The sequence below is a fragment of the Schistocerca gregaria genome, chromosome 2 (genome assembly GCF_023897955.1).
Source record: "Schistocerca gregaria isolate iqSchGreg1 chromosome 2, iqSchGreg1.2, whole genome shotgun sequence".
Taxonomy (NCBI): domain Eukaryota; kingdom Metazoa; phylum Arthropoda; class Insecta; order Orthoptera; family Acrididae; genus Schistocerca; species Schistocerca gregaria.
The window spans coordinates 457932644-457951011 of NC_064921.1; the positions used below are offsets into that span (position 1 = coordinate 457932644).

The 18368-nt window shown below is 45.3% G+C and overlaps 1 non-coding gene across 1 annotated transcript; it reads right to left on the minus strand.

The window, feature by feature from the left end:
* Positions 1-17984: 17984 nt before the first annotated feature.
* Positions 17985-18059, minus strand: Trnat-ugu (transfer RNA threonine (anticodon UGU)). The gene has a single exon. It is a non-coding gene; the product is annotated as a tRNA-Thr (tRNA).
* Positions 18060-18368: the final 309 nt, after the last annotated feature.

Sequence of the window (18368 nt, forward strand, 5' to 3'; positions counted from 1 at the left end):
GGAAGAATGGTAGGTTCAGGTCATTCTGTGTCGGACGGTTATGCTATGTGGGACAGTCCTAGAGGTAAGTGATGTATGTGTTGGGGAGTTCATAACGTGGTTTTAGTGGTTGTGAAGTGATAGATTTTGGGCGGCGAGCTTCAGCTCTAGTACTCCAACATTTGTTGACAGAGTAATTTCCAGTCAAATGGGAATGGCAAACGGTAAGCCAGCTGGTGATTTAACATTTCGCGAAAGTTATGCGATGGGCAGAGTAGTATTGAATTTTGGTTACTTTTGGCAGCAAATCTGGAATTATTATTGAATGGACTACGGGAATCTATTCACGATTAGACAATTTGTGATGTGTTGATGGCTATAGTGAACTTTGCATGTTTACAAGTTGGCGAATATTTTGTTTTATTTTAACGAAATAGGACTCTATTTTTCACCGACCAGTGTTGTTTAAATAGTAACTGTGGACTCCCTACCACTTTAAATATATAGTCAAGGAAATTTTACTGCATTTCAAAATTTTTGCAGTTTTGGTTTCGTGGCTAAATAATATTTGTAAGACAACCATTTTCATTTGTGTGAGCTTTAAGTCATCGAGTAAATCATAAGTTCATAGCAATATAATAGTTCATAGCAGTATAAACGTTTTGATGTAGACCTACATTAATTATTCAGGAGGAGATTACCCTTTTTACTACTTTATTAATATTTTATTTTATTGCGACGTTTACATATTTAAATTTGCATTATTTGCTGCTACTTAGATAAATTTGACTAAAAGATCGCAGGATAATACTATTTCTGCAGCTAGTACGGCTCGACCCTACGAAGCTATACCGCCAATATTCCAAACAGAGCCGTGCATCGTCCAACAGCCTCTCCAAGTCTGTTTCCATATCGCTGGATTGGCGCAATACAGGAAGCTACTTATAACAAGATACTCACAGTGAGGTTAAGATCCTGTACCTTTTGTATAATTTTGACCCTGAAGGTGCTGCCATCCTGTGTACATGACACTTTCTTTTGAATGTAATTATATCAAAGGGAAATAAGTAATACGCAAGTTATGGGACTTTTTCATTAGCAGAAAAAACTGTTATGATTACCAACAGTCTAGAAAGATTGCTGATTTCAAGAACTCTGAAAGAATATGGCTTGGTTATTTTTGAACAGGAAGTCCTGATGAAGCTTGACTCTTTCCATTTGTTGTTCGAGTAAGGGCGAAATGCATACCTACATTGACTTCCAGACATCACATCTTTTCTTATTTTTGGACGTATACTAAGCATTGTTTAACACGAAAAAATCGTGATTTAAAACTGTTACTTAAATAATAGTGGAAACTGTTGCTTCAATCAAGCAACACTATGAATGATAACAATCCCGAGGTTTATCGAAAAAAAACTTTACTAGTATAATGTTTCCAGAAATTAAACACACTACCTAGTAATATAACAAATTAGTACTCTATAGAATATTATCAGTCCTTGTCGGACTCTTGCTGTTCCCGTTGTGCAATACACCAGATTCTTTAAGTCAAACGTCGACAATACCTTTGCTCGTCCGCCCCCGGTAGCTGAATGGTCAGCGTGACGGATTGTCAATCCTCTGGGACGAGTTCGATTCCCGGCTGGGTCAGGGAATGTTCTTCGCCCAGGGATTGGGCTTTGTGCTGTCCTCATCATTATCCTGTCATCCTCATCGACTGCAGGTCGCCGAAGTTGCGTCTAATTCAAAGACCGGCACCCGGCGAACGGCCGGCCCGACTGGGTGCCCTAGCCATACGATTATATAAATACCTTTGCTGGTCATTCTGCAACATTACAAAAGCGACTTAAACGACGCAGCATGAGGAAATTATATGATAGGCATGGTGTACATTTATATTGAAACAAACGATAACAACTTTCTGAAAAACGGTATGATTTATTCAAGAGAAAAAGCTTCAGAAATTGAGCAAGTCGCTAACGCGTGGTTCGCCTCTCGCCCTTACGGAGGCAGTTATTCGGCGTGTCATTGACTGACAGAGTTGTTGAATGTCCTCCTGAGGAGTACTGTGCCAAGTTTTGTCCAAGTGGCGCGTTAGGTCATCAAAATTCCGATGTGCTTGGACGGCCCTGCCGATAACGCTCCAACGTCCTCAACTGAGGAGAGATCCGGCTACCTTGTTGGCCAAGGTAAGGTTTGGCAAGCCCGAAAACAGGCAGTAGAAACTCTCGCCTTGTGCAGGTGGGCATTATCTTGCTGAAATGTAAGCCCTGGATGGCATGCGGTGAAGGACAACAAAACGGGGCGTACATTATCGTCGACGTACCTCTGTGCTGTAAGGGTACCAACCAAGGGACCCCGGTTGTCGGGCCGTGTGACGAACGACGGTCATGTTGGTTGATTTGGGGGAGGGGACCAAACAGCGAGGTCACCAGTCTCTCCCTCCACTGTTCAGGGCGTCTACAGACGTCTTTGCTGGTCATCGACGCTCTGTTCGAAGCGGGACTCGTCCTGAAGACAACTATACTCCAGTCAATGAGATTCAAGGCCGAATGTGCCCTACACCTTTGCAAACGGGCAAACAGGTTTGTTGGTGTACAGCGGTAGTTGGCGCAAGGGGCGCGGTGAGCTGTTCCCTATCTGTGAGCCGCCTATTAATGGTCCGTGCGGTCAATGAAGGACCAATTGCACGCCGTGTCGATGATAATGATGAATCCAGGGTTCTGTCCTCAAGTTCTGCCGTCTATATTCGCTTTTGACGATGTGTCCGGCCGTGGTTCACCCATTTCTGCCAACTTCGCCGAATAAGGGCATCGCTCCTATTCAGATATCGAACCCAACTACACGTCCTCTCTCAAATTCTGGCATATGCACGTAGCGTTCACGTGCCTGTGTACAAGGTATAATTACTGTCCAGTTCAGTACACAGGATGAAATTCACAAAGGTTTTATGTCCTGGCATAGACAGACTTGTCCTCTGTTTACTATTCTTTCCAGATTCGCGGCGAAATTGCGCTACAGCGTCACCAAAATTTACGCTTTTGCCTTTCTCTCGGTATATGCATGAATATTAATTTGTTTGCGTAAGTCCTTCATGACATACCCGTTTAGGGGGGGGGGGCGTAGGAGGGATGAGGGAGGGGGGGGAGGTGAATCAGAAGGTGAAGCGCAGCTCCACCGACAAACTTTCTGAGGTGATGGTGTGGACCAAAAAAAGGAAAAATAAACACTGTCTTTAAAATGCGCACCGTAGGAGCTATGAGCAGTTACCTTACCGCGGGCATTGCTGAGAAGTGTGTACCACACCAATTTGTTAACGAACTCTTCTGGTATGCACAATACGCTTCTTTTTCTGGAACAAGGATCCTTGTACCACTGCGTGTTTCGGCTTCATCTCTCTGTTGGCTACGATAATGCGTTCACAATGCTGTCCATAGTAGGTTACCCGCATTTCTGTTTTCTTATTATGAGAACTACTCCTGCATTATCTCTGTTTTATTTCGTACTTATAATCCTGTGCTGACTTGACCAGAAGTCCTGTTGCTCCTGCCATCAAACGTCATTTATTCCCACTATATATAAATTCAACCTTTCAAATTCCCTTTTTAAATTTTTTAACCTGCCGACTCGACAAAGGGATATTATTTTGTTTTTCCTGATGATGACATATTCGTAAGTAGTACCCGCCCTGAGATCCGAATGGGGGACTATTTTACCTCCGGAATATATTACCCAAGAGGATACCATCAAATTTAACCGTACGGTAGAGCTGCACGCCCTCGGAAAATTTCGTTTGACATTGCGTTTGATACTGCATATGATTTATCCTTTGAACCATGGACTTTGTCATGGCGGGTCGCCATGACGAAGTCCATGGTTCACAGGATAAATCATATGCAGTATCAAACGCAATGTCAAACGAAATTTCTGACTCGATTGAGCACTTCTTGGTAGTGAGGAGGCTGTATGTTATCTTGGATGTAGAGCCATCGACACATAAAGAAATAAAAATGGCTCTGAGCACTGTGGGACTCAACTGCTGTGGTCATTAGTCCCCTAGAACTTAGAACTACTTAAACCTAACTAACCTAAGGACATCACACACAACCATGCCCGAAGCAGGATTCGAACCTGCGACCGTAGCAGTCGCACGGTTCCGGACTGCGAGCCTAGAACCGCGAGACCACCGCGGCCGGCCATAAAGAAATAAAGTCAGATGTTTTTGTAGAAGATGCAGTTACCCATAATGAAGTACTATTTGAAAAATAGTGTACAAATATTTAGTCCTTAGTAAGATTTCAGTGTGATGAAAGGATTGGGAAATTGCTTTGAAGTTCGGAAAATGGATAACTGTGCACTTCGCAAAATGCAAAGTATTAGATGATGACTATGATGTAAACGAGTCACAATTGTAATCATTCAATTCATGTAAATATCTGGATGTTGCAATTTGTGAGGGTATCAAATGTAATGATCATATGGCAGGCCTCGGTTCATTGGTAGAATACTAAAGAAATGCTGGCAGTCTATAAAGGAGCTCTCACACAAAAGACTCGTGCGACCCATCCTAAATAGTTGTAACTATAGGACAAAGCAGGACGAACTAGGGATATTGAATGTATACAAAGACCGGCAGCTTGAATGGTGAGAGGTCTGTTGGGTTCACGCAAGAACTTCAGGGAAGTGCTGAGTAACCTGAGTTGGCAAATGCTTGAAGGTAGACCTCAATTATTTCGCGAAAATCTACTTGCAGTTCCCAGAACAGTATTAACTACGGAATCTAGGAATATGCAACAGCTTTCTGGTTACTCCTTCCGCAGGGACCCCATAAACTTGATTAGACTGGTTACAGCGCGCATGGGGGATTTTAAGCAGTCATTCTTCCCGCACTCCATGAACAGCGAGGAAAACTTAACTGGTCGTACAATCGGAAGAACCCTCTGCCAAGCACTTCACGATGATCTACAGAGTAGAGCTGTAGATGCAGGTACAGATGGAGATGTAGATAACTGGACACTTTTGTTCTACGAACGCTCTCAAGCGTCCAGGAGAAATCTGAGAAAAGAAAGAGGGAAATACGTGATTAGTTAGGGCTTAAGGAGTTGGCTGTCTACTACGCTGGTAGATCTGGTCACGAAGTCGGGAAGGACGTGCTGCACTGGCAGGGAAGGTCGCGGAGGTCCATTAAGGAGGCTGATTCACGTCCGGCTAGAGAGCACGCGGACTATTTTGTGGGGAATGAATGGCCCGACGTGTGGCGCCCCAGCTGCAGACCAGCGTCTGACTCATGCCGGCAGTCATTCCTCGCGTCGGACGTTCAGCTGTCCGCGAGCAGACTGCTGGCGAGCAAGTGGCGGGTTAAGCAAGCGGCAACCGGCCCTACCAAGAAGGCCGGTTTGGAAACCGTCCATGTGCGCTGAACTCATCGACCTCGCTTCAGCTGACAGTGAGGCTCGAGATAGAACTGTCCGGGCAGCTCATACTTGCACTAGAATTCATGTAGCTTGTTCGTAGTACTTATGTACGATCTCTGATCCTCTGTAAGCCCTGCGCAGACGAACTACTGTATGTGTTCAATGTCTTCTTCAAATAAAACAAAATTCTGTGGTGAACTGAAATTACATGTTTTGATAGCACTGGCTTTGCTTTGTGAAAGACTAAAGCCGAAGGGCTCAACATGGGTACCTTTGTCCAAAGAGGTTAATGAAGTGGAACAGACATACCAACTCTGATTTAGGGAAACTGGTCAGCGCCGGCCAGGGTGGCCGAGCGGTTCTAGGCGCTTCAGTCTGGAACCGCGCGAGCGCTATGGTCGCAGGCTCGAATCCTGCCTCGGGCATTGATGTGTGTGCTGTCCTTAGGTTAGTTAGGTTTAAGTAGTTCTAAGTTCTAGAGGACTGATGACCTCAGAAGTTTAGTTCCATAGTGCTCAGAGCCATTTGAACCAAACTGGTCAGCTACTTGCAAACGACTGTAGGATTCTGCGAAGGTACTGTGAATTGTAGACAAACTTTCTTTGATACTACCTTTGTTGCGGGACAGGTAGCTATGAACTCTTAAGACGTACCACTAGATATATATTAGTGGCCGGCGGAGGGGGGGGAGGGGGGTACGCCATTTTTTTTAAGGAAACCTATATGTAGTCATTTTACACACATTTTTTTTTTGAAGGGGGGGGGGTGTAAGATAGGGAGTCGGAGGGAGCGGGAAAGTAAAGTTTCTGAGATTCAGTGTTTTGAGACAGATTGCAAAACGATCCTGCTACACCGAACATGGGAATCACCTAAAATCATAAATAAGCGACGTTAGGGCAGTGAGGAATAAATCGCGGTATAATTTGTGAACCATCAAAATCTAAATTCTTTCTTGCCCTGTTAATCTGCATTCAGTCGATGCTGGATAGTTATTTTGTCTTTGCAATGTGTACCAAGTTGGCATGACCCTTCAGTTTCTCATCTTCACGTGATCTGGTGAATTTCGAATTTACGGAAACATCATAATTGTCAAACACAGTAAACGCATACAGGAAAATGATAAAAGTAGCATGAAGACAGTCATCTAAGGTTTGTGAGTAGAACAGCATCAAGTATTACACAGACATTTGCCTTTGATATGTCCAGTGCCCATCGTAAGATTTGTACGTTCTCAAAAAGACATCTACCTAGAAAACTGACATCATCTATTGGATACATCAACAAATCATATCAAATATAACAGGCATCAGCACTTGCCGAGTGAAAACGTGTTTATCCAAAATAGTAACTCGGTTCCAGTTTCATTTCAGAAATAATATTTTCTTAACAGACATTTGCTGTCTACAAATGCGGCCAAAGGACGCCATTAACACATTTAGATACATAATCCATCATAAGCAACGAAAGTTTAGACTTAGTCGTTGTTACTGTTATATACACTCCTGGAAATTGAAATAAGAACACCGTGAATTCATTGTCCCAGGAAGGAGAAACTTTATTGACACGTTCCTGGGGTCAGATACATCACATGATCACACTGACAGAACCACAGGCACATACACACAGGCAACAGAGCATGCACAATGTCGGCACTAGTACAGTGTATATCCACCTTTCGCAGCAATGCAGGCTGCTATTCTCCCATGGAGACGATCGTAGAGATGCTGGATGTAGTCCTGTGGAACGGCTTGCCATGCCATTTCCACCTGGCGCCTCAGTTGGACCAGCGTTCGTGCTGGACGTGCAGACCGCGTGAGACGACGCTTCATCCAGTCCCAAACATGCTCAATGGGGGACAGATCCGGAGATCTTGCTGGCCAGGGTAGTTGACTTACACCTTCTAGAGCACGTTGGGTGGCACGGGATACATGCGGACGTGCATTGTCCTGTTGGAACAGCAAGTTCCCTTGCCGGTCTAGGAATGGTAGAACGATGGGTTCGATGACGGTTTGGATGTACCGTGCACTATTCAGTGTCCCCTCGACGATCACCAGAGGTGTACGGCCAGTGTAGGAGATCGCTCCCCACACCATGATGCCGGGTGTTGGCCCTGTGTGCCTCGGTCGTATGCAGTCCTAATTGTGGCGCTCACCTGCACGGCGCCAAACACGCATACGACCATCATTGGCACCAAGGCAGAAGCGACTCTCATCGCTGAAGACGACACGTCTCCATTCGTCCCTCCATTCACGCCTGTCGCGACACCACTGGAGGCGGGCTGCACGATGTTGCGGCGTGAGCGGAAGACGGCCTAACGGTGTGCGGGACCGTAGCCCAGCTTCATGGAGACGGTTGCGAATGGTCCTCGCCGATACCCCAGGAGCAACAGTGTCCCTAATTTGCTGGGAAGTGGCGGTGCGGTCCCCTACGGCACTGCATAGGATCCTACGGTATTGGCGTGCATCCGTGAGTCGCTGCGGTCCGGTCCCAGGTCGACGGGCACGTGCACCTTCCGCCGACCACTGGCGACAACATTGATGTACTGTGGAGACCTCACGCCCCACGTGTTAAGCAATTCGGCGGTACGTCCACCCGGCCTCCCGCATGCCCACTATACGCCCTCGCTCAAAGTCCGTCAACTGCACATACGGTTCACGTCCACGCTGTCACGGCAAGCTACCATTGTTAAAGACTGCGATGGAGCTCCGTATGCCACGGCAAACTGGCTGACACTGACGGCGGCGGTGCACAAATGCTGCGCAGCTAGCGCCATTCGACGGCCAACACCGCGGTTCCTGGTGTGTCCGCTGTGCCGTGCGTGTGATCATTGCTTGTACAGCCCTCTCGCAGTGTCCGGAGCAAGTATGGTGGGTCTGACATACCGGTGTCAATGTGTTCTTTTTTCCATTTCCAGGAGTGTATATACTAATGTTCACGTAAATTGTAGACCAAGCTAACAAAATCATAGACTAAGACATATATTATATTACTTTTACCTTTTCTAAGAAAATCAAGAATCTATGTAGCACTTGAGGCATCAAGGATGACCAATTTAGTATTGGAGGGCAGTGTGGAGGGTAAAAATCGTAGAGGGAGACCAAGAGATGAATACACTAAGCAGATTCAGAAGGATGTAGGTTGCAGTAGGTACTGGGAGATGAAGAAGCTTGCTCAGGATAGGGTAGCATGGAGAGCTGCATCAAACCAGTCTCAGGACTGAAGACCACAACAACAACAACAACAACATGTAGCACTAGCATGAAACCAGTCTACACAAGCAGTTAGCTGTGCTGTTCGTATAGTTGAGACCAATTCGTAGAGTCAGTGGTCGTGCTCGGACATCTGTTCTGCTGGAAATGTGGCTTACAGTATGTAATCGTTTTTGGTACATACGGTAAAGTATAGCAGCGACACAAAAACAGTTAAGTTTCAGATACATGCTCAACAGTCATAAACAAACATAAGAATACACAATAAGTGCACGCATTAAAAGAAATAAACTAAGAGAATGGATACAACACTGATATGGTAAACAGATTCCGTACCCAGCAATATAATAGTGTGACATACCATTTAACAATCTACTCTCTACAATACACAAAAAAACACAACGAGAACACACATAACAAAGCTGAAAAGAAATTCATCTAGTGACAAAGTGACACATGTATCTTATCCTTAATTCTCCTACAAAGAAGAAGATTAATACACATTCATTTGCAGGCAAAATGAAGTGCACAGTCTTCTGGAATAAGTAGGGTGTGGCTCATTTGGGTGTCTTGGAGCAACTGTAGGTTCAGAACGGTATAAGATGACGCTGTCTAGCCAGAAAGTTTGCTTTTGAGAATTTGGACTGAGGAGGAGGCAAACTTCCGCATTGAAGCACAGTACTGCTAGGTTTACATCGATTTTGCGACCACGGAACTTATTGCCAAATGTAGCTGAACTTTGCTACCAATCTACCGTATACTCTTAATTTAGCACCTTGAGATTACCACCTCTTTGGGCCTATAAGGACAATATTTTCAGACCCAGATGCTGTCATTAAAGATGCAAAACTGTATAACGAATGGTGGACGCTATGAGGAAATTATAGTAAGTAGCTAAAATTATTGTAGCTAAAATTATTGTGCTTTTGTAACCGTTTGCAGTTTCCTGATGTTTTCAGATGTACACAAAAAAGTTGCCACTTTCGCAAACCCTATAATTGTCTCCCATTGCGAAGCGTAAGGTTGAAATTTGACACAAAGATGCCTGCAATCTTCCACTGTAATGTCACTGAAGTGTGGTGCCCTGAGATGTCATTTCCAGGTTCAGCGACGGTTAAAAAACGAAGTGTCGGTACTTGCGGAAATGAGGCAACAGTTTAGAAGATCAAGTGAGCCGTACGGTGGGTTAATGAAGTCTCATTGGCACCAAATTTCACTATAATTCTGTCCAGTGCCTCTGTGGACGTGCCACAGGATGGGACGGAAGGTTGTCACCCACACTTCACCCTTTCTCATGACGCTTCTGCAATTAGGGCCCGAACCTTGACACAAGCGTTAGATTCACGCAGTTTTTTATGTGTGGCCAAACAAAACATTTCGGTCACACCGTCGCCCAGAATCGATACGAGAAATCCTCAAGAGATGGCATAAAGTGCGTCAATGAAATCAGCCCGTCTTTTGGGGCGTTGATTCCCACAATAGCGCGCTCGAAAAACATTCTCATTGGAGTGAGCAACTAGACAACCTTTGACGCTGCTGGCAATTGGCGGACGTTGCAAGACCTCTCTAATGACATTGTAGAGCTGCATCCCAATTGAAAAAGATCACGCCCCTTTTCAACGTAGCACAACAGCAATTTTTGGTCTTGTGTGCCATTAGGGGACGTTCAAAATCATTTGGCGAAATTTGAACGTGATCGGAAGCAACAGAGGGTGTTTGTGTTATTGCAGCCCTCCTATTTCGCGCCTCCCTGTGGCGTGATCATGCAGGGGTGCAACATTGACTAAAACATGAGTAAAACGGCAAAGGGTGCACCTAACACTCCTCAGCTCGCCAACACGCTCGGTGCCACCCACGCATCTTTGTTCAGCATATTAAAAATGTTGCTGTCAGAGACTTGGACGCCCATTCAGTTGAGTGGTGCCTCGCAGCTACTCTAGCGCCTGAGGACAGGCAACCCTGTCTAACAGCGTTCCTTTCCACCGTGACACGTCCACGATGGCGTTGGGTAGAACTGTGGTGAAATTCGATGCCAGCATGACACCGACCTTACACCTAACACGCCCTTTTGAACTGTGGCCTTCATTTCGTATGTGTCGACACCTCACTCTTTGAAGCGAGATGACGCCTCACAGCGACACGTTTTTGAACCATTACAGAGGAAGATTGTAGACTCCTTTGAGCCAAATTTCAAACTTAAGCTTTGCAAGAGAGAAGACAGCGCTTCAAGAACGTGTATGACAGGGATAAGGATCTGCTAATTTTGGTGGAGTTACTTTGAAACTTGCTTGATTAAAGCAATAGAGAAGAATTTTTATGTAGCAGAATCATGTCTGTTATGAAAATCATAGCATTCGCGAGGATATCCGTGGAACAGTGAAGTAAGGCTTGCGTGCAGGCTTGGAGAGTCCGACTGGCAAGTGTGCGAAGTGCAGCTGGTCCGCCCTTGGCAAGGTGACGCGGCACTGCGGATGGAGCGGCGCGGGGCTGAGCTGCGTGGCTACGCGCTGGCGCGGCACGCGTGACTCACAAGGCGAGGCGGCCGGCCTTCCGGATAAGCGGCTGAATCACGACGCCTCAGGACTGCCTGGCTGCCTGGCGAGTCTTAACGCCTCACGGAAAGTCCGGGACCTCTGAAACACTGCCGTGAAAGCTGCGGTCGGCGAAAGCACGCACCAGTCGCAGCTGGCCCGCTGCCGGGGGCAGGAACACCATTCAGGAACTTTTTTTTTTAATTCTCTGTATGTAAGCTGCATGGCATCCTGGTCATGCCGTTGTCCTGCTGCTCCACTTCTAGTTCTGCTCTTTGCCGGTTTCTTCCATCATTCTTCTCAAGTCTTTTTTTGTCATTTGAAGAGGATAATTCTACACCAAAATGTCCTCTGGTTATCGAAAGTGTTCGATACCTGTGCCGGAAGCTATCATTCTTCTATTTTCTCCTCTTTCATTGTCTGTAATTATGGTATTCCGTCAGTTCTTCAAAATCAGTTTGTATCTCCCTAACTGATGTATCCCTTTTGAGTTTAAAACTAAGTGGCTACTTTGCCCATTCACGCCAGGCGTTTTGTCTGGCTCTGTCCTTTCTGTAACAGTAATCTTGTAGTTTCAGTTGACACGATGTATACAGGGTGAAAAGTATTTAAACCGACAAACTCTGTGAGGTTGTAGGGGACATCAAAACAAATATTTTTCCCTAATGTCATTTTTCCCTATGAGGAGTATTTAAACCGGTAGGGGAAGATTTCTCTGGTCGCAAATTAATTAAGCCAACAAACACTTTTCCATTTTTTATGACCAAGAGACAACACATTAACACAACCCAATTTCAATTACATTAGATTTTCAAAAATGCCTCCACTGACACGTAAACAAAGGTTACACCGTCGGATCATGTTCTGTCTGACTCGGGTATCCTGAATTGTTCCTGCTGCTGCTGCTACTATCCGGGCAACCAGATCCTCTTCTGATGCAACAGGAGTTGCGTAAACAGGATTGCGCATCTAGCCCTGCACAAAAAAGTCCAGAAGGGACATATCTGGGGATCGAGCAGCCCATGGTACAGGGACACCTCTGCCAATGTCCGTCCCCGGTAGCTGAGTGGCCAGTGCGACAGACAGTCAATCCAAAAGGCCTGGGCTCGATTCCCGGCTGGGTCGGAGATTTTCTCCACTCAAGAACTGGGTGTTGTGTTGTCCTAATCATCATCATTTCGTCCCCATCGACGCGCAAGTCGCCGAAGTGGCGTCAACTCGAAAGACTTGCACCAGGTGAACAGTCTACCCGACGGGAGGCCCTCGTCACACGACACTTCACTTCACCTCAGCCAATCCTCGTTTCTGGGAACCGTCGGTCTAGGAATCGACGCACACGACGTCCGAAATGTGCCGGCGCCCCGTCATGTTGGAACCACATGCGTTGTCTTGTAGGGAGCGGGGCGTCTTCCAGCAATTCTGGCAATGCTCTGGCGAGAAAATTGTAATAGTGCCTGCCATTTAATGGCCTAGGTAGCAGATACGGCCCAATTAAACAGTCCCCAACAACACCGACCCACACATTAACGAAGAATTGCACTGACTGAAGGATCCCGATCCACATGCTGCAAGACAGCTTCCTCATATTGCAGCGTTCTTACCGTGCGACGGCGCCCCTGTCCAGGTAATCTGCTAAATGACCCGGTCTCACGCAGACGTTGGTACACAGCAGCAAAGGACGGCGATTAGGATATTGTTGTTGATAAACCCCCTGTGTAGCTCGTCCGTTGTGGTGCGATACGTAGTACGCACCAACTATACTAGTGTACTCGCTCCAGGTGTATCGCTCCATTAGTAAAGAGAGGCAGTGAACTACTACACTGATGGACAGCAGTTGCCTACAACTGAAGATCGTAATACGCCTCCACCGGCTTAAATAATCCTCATACGAAAAAAGGACAGTAGGGAAAAATATTTTTTTATGTCCCCTAGAACCTCCCAGAGTTTGTCGATTTAAATACTTTTCACCCTGCAGAATAGAAACACAGAAAGCAATTTATCGAGACAGGAAGACAAACTGATTTTAAAGAACTGATGGAGCGTCACCATCACACATAATGACAAACGAGAAAGTGGAAGAACGATAGCTTCCGGCACAGATATCGAACACTTTCGATAACCAGGGCAGACTTTGGCGTAGAATTTCCCTCTTCAAATGAAAAGAAAAGCCTTGAGGAGAATGATGGAAGCAACCGATAAAGCACAGAACTAGAAAAAATGGTTCAAATGGCTCTGAGCACTATGGGACTTACCTTTTGAGGCCATCGACCCCTAGAACTTAGAACTACTTAAACCTAACCTAAGCACATCACACACATCCATACCGAGGCAGGATTGGAACCTGCTAACGAAGCGGTCGCGTGGTTCCAGACCAGAACTAGAAGTGAAACAGAAAGACAACGGCATGAACACGATACGGTACAGTTTGCATATAGACAATATTAAAAAGTTCTTGAATATATATTATAAAATGTTATTCTAATTAAATTAAATACGCTGTTACAAATGTCAGATTGTGTTCCTCAACTCCTCTAGACTTTGCCCTTTTGCCGTCAAATTTAAATTTTTTTTCGTAGTGAGTCCACTCTCTGTTTTCATCGTTGCCGTTAAAAAGAGCTCTTATAAGTTTTGGTCTTGTGCACTTTGCCCTCTTCTTTTTACTGCCGTTCTTCTCTTCGGCCGCTTCTCGTTTTTCCTCCTTTTTATTTTATTTTCTTTCTCTTTCTTTATGTGCCGCTTTTAGGTCGCTCTTATAATGTCTTCCTGTAAGTAGCGCTTTCCCCTTAGATCATTGGTGCCTAGCAGGGAAAGTGCGCAGAAGCTACCGCCAAAATGGCCATTTTACCAGCATTGATGCCATTACACAGAAGTTGTATACCCTCAATAGCATGACCGAAATTTCAATAACTGTAGTGTGACTGCGGAGTCAAGATATGACACTTGCAATATAATTTCATTAAAGAGATATAACTGATATTCCGTCTCCACAATAAATACACAAACTGACCTTACACCAGAAGAAGTAAAATTACTATAACTCTGAGGACTGGCACAACAAACAGGTTAGTCTTGATATGGTAACTGAGCTTCCCAGGAAGCATAAGTTTTAGAATTTCTCGCGCCATATCAGAATTTTATAACCCCAAGCACCCCACTTATACCTTTACAATTTACGTCCACAGTGCTTTTAAGAGGTTCAGCACTCCATCATCGATAGATTTATGTGCATTAATACAACATGCAGGTGCGATGCGTGTGCGTACGACTTCGGGGTAAACTGCCACTGTCTAGCAGCAGAGACAAAAACAAAACACTATTTTAGCGTATAGCTCAAAAGAAAACTTTCAGCCATATACCAATACTGTGTTTTGTTTTTGTCTTGCTACTAGGTAGTGCTACAAATTACCCCAAAAGTCGTACACATAACATATACACGTACCACTAATTCTCAAATGGCTCTGAGCACTATGGGACGTAACTGCTGAGGCCATCAGTCCCCTAGAACTTAGAACTACTTAAACCTAACTAATCTAAGAACATCACACACATCCGTGTCCAGGTATTAAGTGATCTCTTCCTTAAGATACTGTTCAAATGTGTGTGAAATCTTATGGGACTTAACCGTTAAGGTCATCAGTCCCTAAGCTTACACACTACTTAACCTAAATTATCCTAATGAGAAACACACACACACCCATGCCCGAGGGAGGACTCGAACCTCCGCCGGGATCAGCAGCAAAATCCATGACTGCAGCGCCCTAGATCGCTCAGCTTATCCCGAGCGGCCCTTAAGATACTAATAGAACTGCTAGGCTGGTATCTGTTTCTACTAAAATGGTCTTTTAAAAGAAGTATTCCACACTTTTATGGTAGATGTTCCTCGTTAAAACTGAATGAGGTGTGGGCCATTTTACTTGTGTGGAGGGTGGTCAGTACTGAGTGGTTTATGCTGCCTTCCAGGTGACGTTCATTTCTTATTGCTTGTGTTCGCCTCTGTACTTGATCCACCGACAGTGGTGCTGTTGTCCCACCCTCTCCTGCATAAGCCATTCTGTATATACCGCTTTACGTGGTGATGGCATAAGAGCAGGATCAGCGATTCCGCGCAGCGTGAACAACGCAAACAGTTAAATGGATTTCACAGGAAATAGTAAACATATTATTCTGCGATGGTTTAGCCAAGTCATATACGTCGAATGACATCCTGAACGCCTCTTTCCATATGACCAAATTACAACACGTTTTTCCTGCGACTGCTGATACACGATCACTCGCGACAATGCACCTCAGTAGACAACAGGCGGTTGGCGCCCTAGGTATTAGTCGACCACAATATTATTGCACCTGCGGGTCAGGGCGCTTCGGCCGGCGTATCCTGAGTTTTTATCGTGATATTTCACGAGGACAAGCTGAACTACTTGATAGTATATGCACAGCTGTCCTCAAAGCATTCAGAGTGCGATGCCTTCTATTATCCATCCATTGTACTTGTTGTGCAGTCACCGCATGTTCGCGGTAACGGCCACACGAGGCCAAGTGCAATAATATCGTGTTCGGGTAACGTGAAGGAGCTAGTGTTGCGACGAGTAGCTGGTTGTGAAAAAGGTGTGCAAAACAACGGAGCTTCTGAAGGTATGAACGTGGTAAATTCTATATATGCAGCTAATTCATTGAAATCACTTACAGCGTGGTCAAGCCTTCAAGTCCCAAGACGACCATGCCGGTTTATAGCCCTATCAGCGAATCCAGAGATGGATTGCTGACATTCTGCACATTACAGCTTCTATTATATTTACGAATGAGTCTGGAGTCCCGCAGAATGTGGAAATAAATTAAATTATGGGTTCCAGATACAAGCCATCAGCATTGCTTCAGCATCACTGTGTGTTCAGGAATTGTGGATGACAGAATCATAGCACGATACTCGTTGGCGGACAAATTAGAGGCGCGCAGAGTGGCCGTGCAGCTGCTCCCGCCGGAGGTTCGAGTCCTCTCTCGAGCTTGGGTGTGTGTATTGTTCTTAGTTTAAGTAGTGTGTAAGTCTAGGGACCGATGATCTCAGCAGTTTGGTCCGATAGGAATTCACACACATTTGAACATTTTGAACAAATTAGAAAGTGTTATTTATTACTAAATTCTGTAGAACAAACAAGCCGCTCTATTGGAGAACGTTACCCTTGCGGGAAGACAATTACTGTTGTTTATGCACTAGTGGACGGTACCTCCTTTTCTGGCATTCTTACGAAGGCACCTAACACAAACCTTTAATGAGAGTTGGATTAATCGAGAATTCGAGGAGGCCCACTAGTGTGACCTTGTCGTTCGCCTGATCTTAAGCTATTACACTCAGGTGTCAAAAGTCATGGATACCTCCTAATATCGCGTCAGACCTCCTTTAGCCCCGCGTAGTGCAGCAACTGGAGTTAGCGTGGACTCAAACAAGTCGCTGGAAGTCCCCTGCAGCAATATTGAGCCATGCTGCCTCTACAACCGTCCACAATTACGAAAGTGTTGCCGGTGCAGGATTTTGTTCACGGACTAACATCTCGATAATGACCTGTAAATGTTCGATGGGATTCATTTCGGGCGATCTTCGCTCGAATTGTCGAGAATGTTCTTGAAATAAATCGCGAACAGTTGCGGCCCGATGACATGGCGAACCATAAAGTCTATGAATGGATGCAAATGGTCTCCAGGTAGCCGAACGTAGCCATTTCCAGTGAATGATCTGTTCAGTTGGACCACAGAACCCATTCCATGTAAACACTATGGAGCCACCAGTAGCTCGTTGCACAGTGCCCATGGCTTCGTGGGATCTGCGCTACACTCGAATCCTACCATTAGCTGTTACCAGCTGAAATCGACTCATCTGATCAGACCGTTTATGCGGTTATTTAACGCAGTGTTACTTGTCTATTAGCACTGACAAATCTGAGCCGCCGCTGCCGCTGCTCTCGATCGTTAACTGTAGGTCGTCGGTCACTGCGTTGTACGTGGTGAGAGGTAATGCCTGTAATTTGGTATTCTCGGCACTCTCTTGATACTATGGATCTCAGAATATTGAATTTCCTAACGATTTTCGAAATGAAATGTCCCATGTGTCTAGTTCCAACTACCATTCCGCGTTCAGAGTCTGTTAATATCCGTCGTGCGGCCATAATCACGTCGTAAACCTTTGCACACCAACCACCTGAGAACAATAGCAGCCCCACCAAATCACTGCTCTTTTATATCTTGTGTATGCATTACTACCACCATCTGTATACAGGGTGAACATTAATAAAACCGAGAAACTGCAGAGAAAAAATTTCTACGAACATGTTTCCGGAAATCCATCATTTCCACGGTAGTTCTGACCACGTGCCCTGTCTGTAGCTCACAGATGACGATTATTCATGTTGATGATGCCAATTCTGCTAAAGATTGCTTCGTCGGTAAAGAGAACTGGTGTCCAAAATCATGTAATTTTGATGGTGTAGTGCAAAACCCATTGTAAAATCCTTCCCCTTGAGGGAAATGCTGATAATACTTGCACTTGTAGCAGGTGATAAGGACTGTAGCTGTCACGCATAGTACAGATAATCGTGCTATGGTTTACACCACTCTGGCGGACCACTTGCGTGGAGCTTGTACTAGGGTTCATTTCAATATTCTGCAGAGCCCAGTCATCCTAAGCTGTTGCATGCACAGTCCACCGCCTCCCTGCTCGTTCGTTTGCCTGAAAAGACCCATGATCACACAAACACCCAATAAAGTCTTGGAATATTGTGTGATGTTACAATTATATATTAACACCTTCAGCTGCTGACGGACGTTGATATATATCAACGGCGACAGGTGAAAATGTGTGCCCCGACCGGGACTCGAACCCTGGGTCTCCTGCTTACATGACAGATGCTCTACCCAGCTGAGCCACCGGGAGCACAGAGGATAGTGCGACTGCAGGGACTATTTAGTGCACGCCTCCCCCGTGACCCACATTCTCACCTTATGTGTCCACATACTACATTAATAGTGTCCCTACCCACGCACTCATTACTTGTGGAAGACATTGTTACCCGTAAGAGTTCGGGTAATATGTGTACATCCGCACAGAAGAAGAAGGTCATGGCCGGTATGCCAGAACTATACACCTATATGGATATGAGTCTGTTCTTTCGGACATGATATGGGACACAATATCCATATAACTATATTGTGTGATGTGACTGGTATCCGTGAAGGTACTTGTT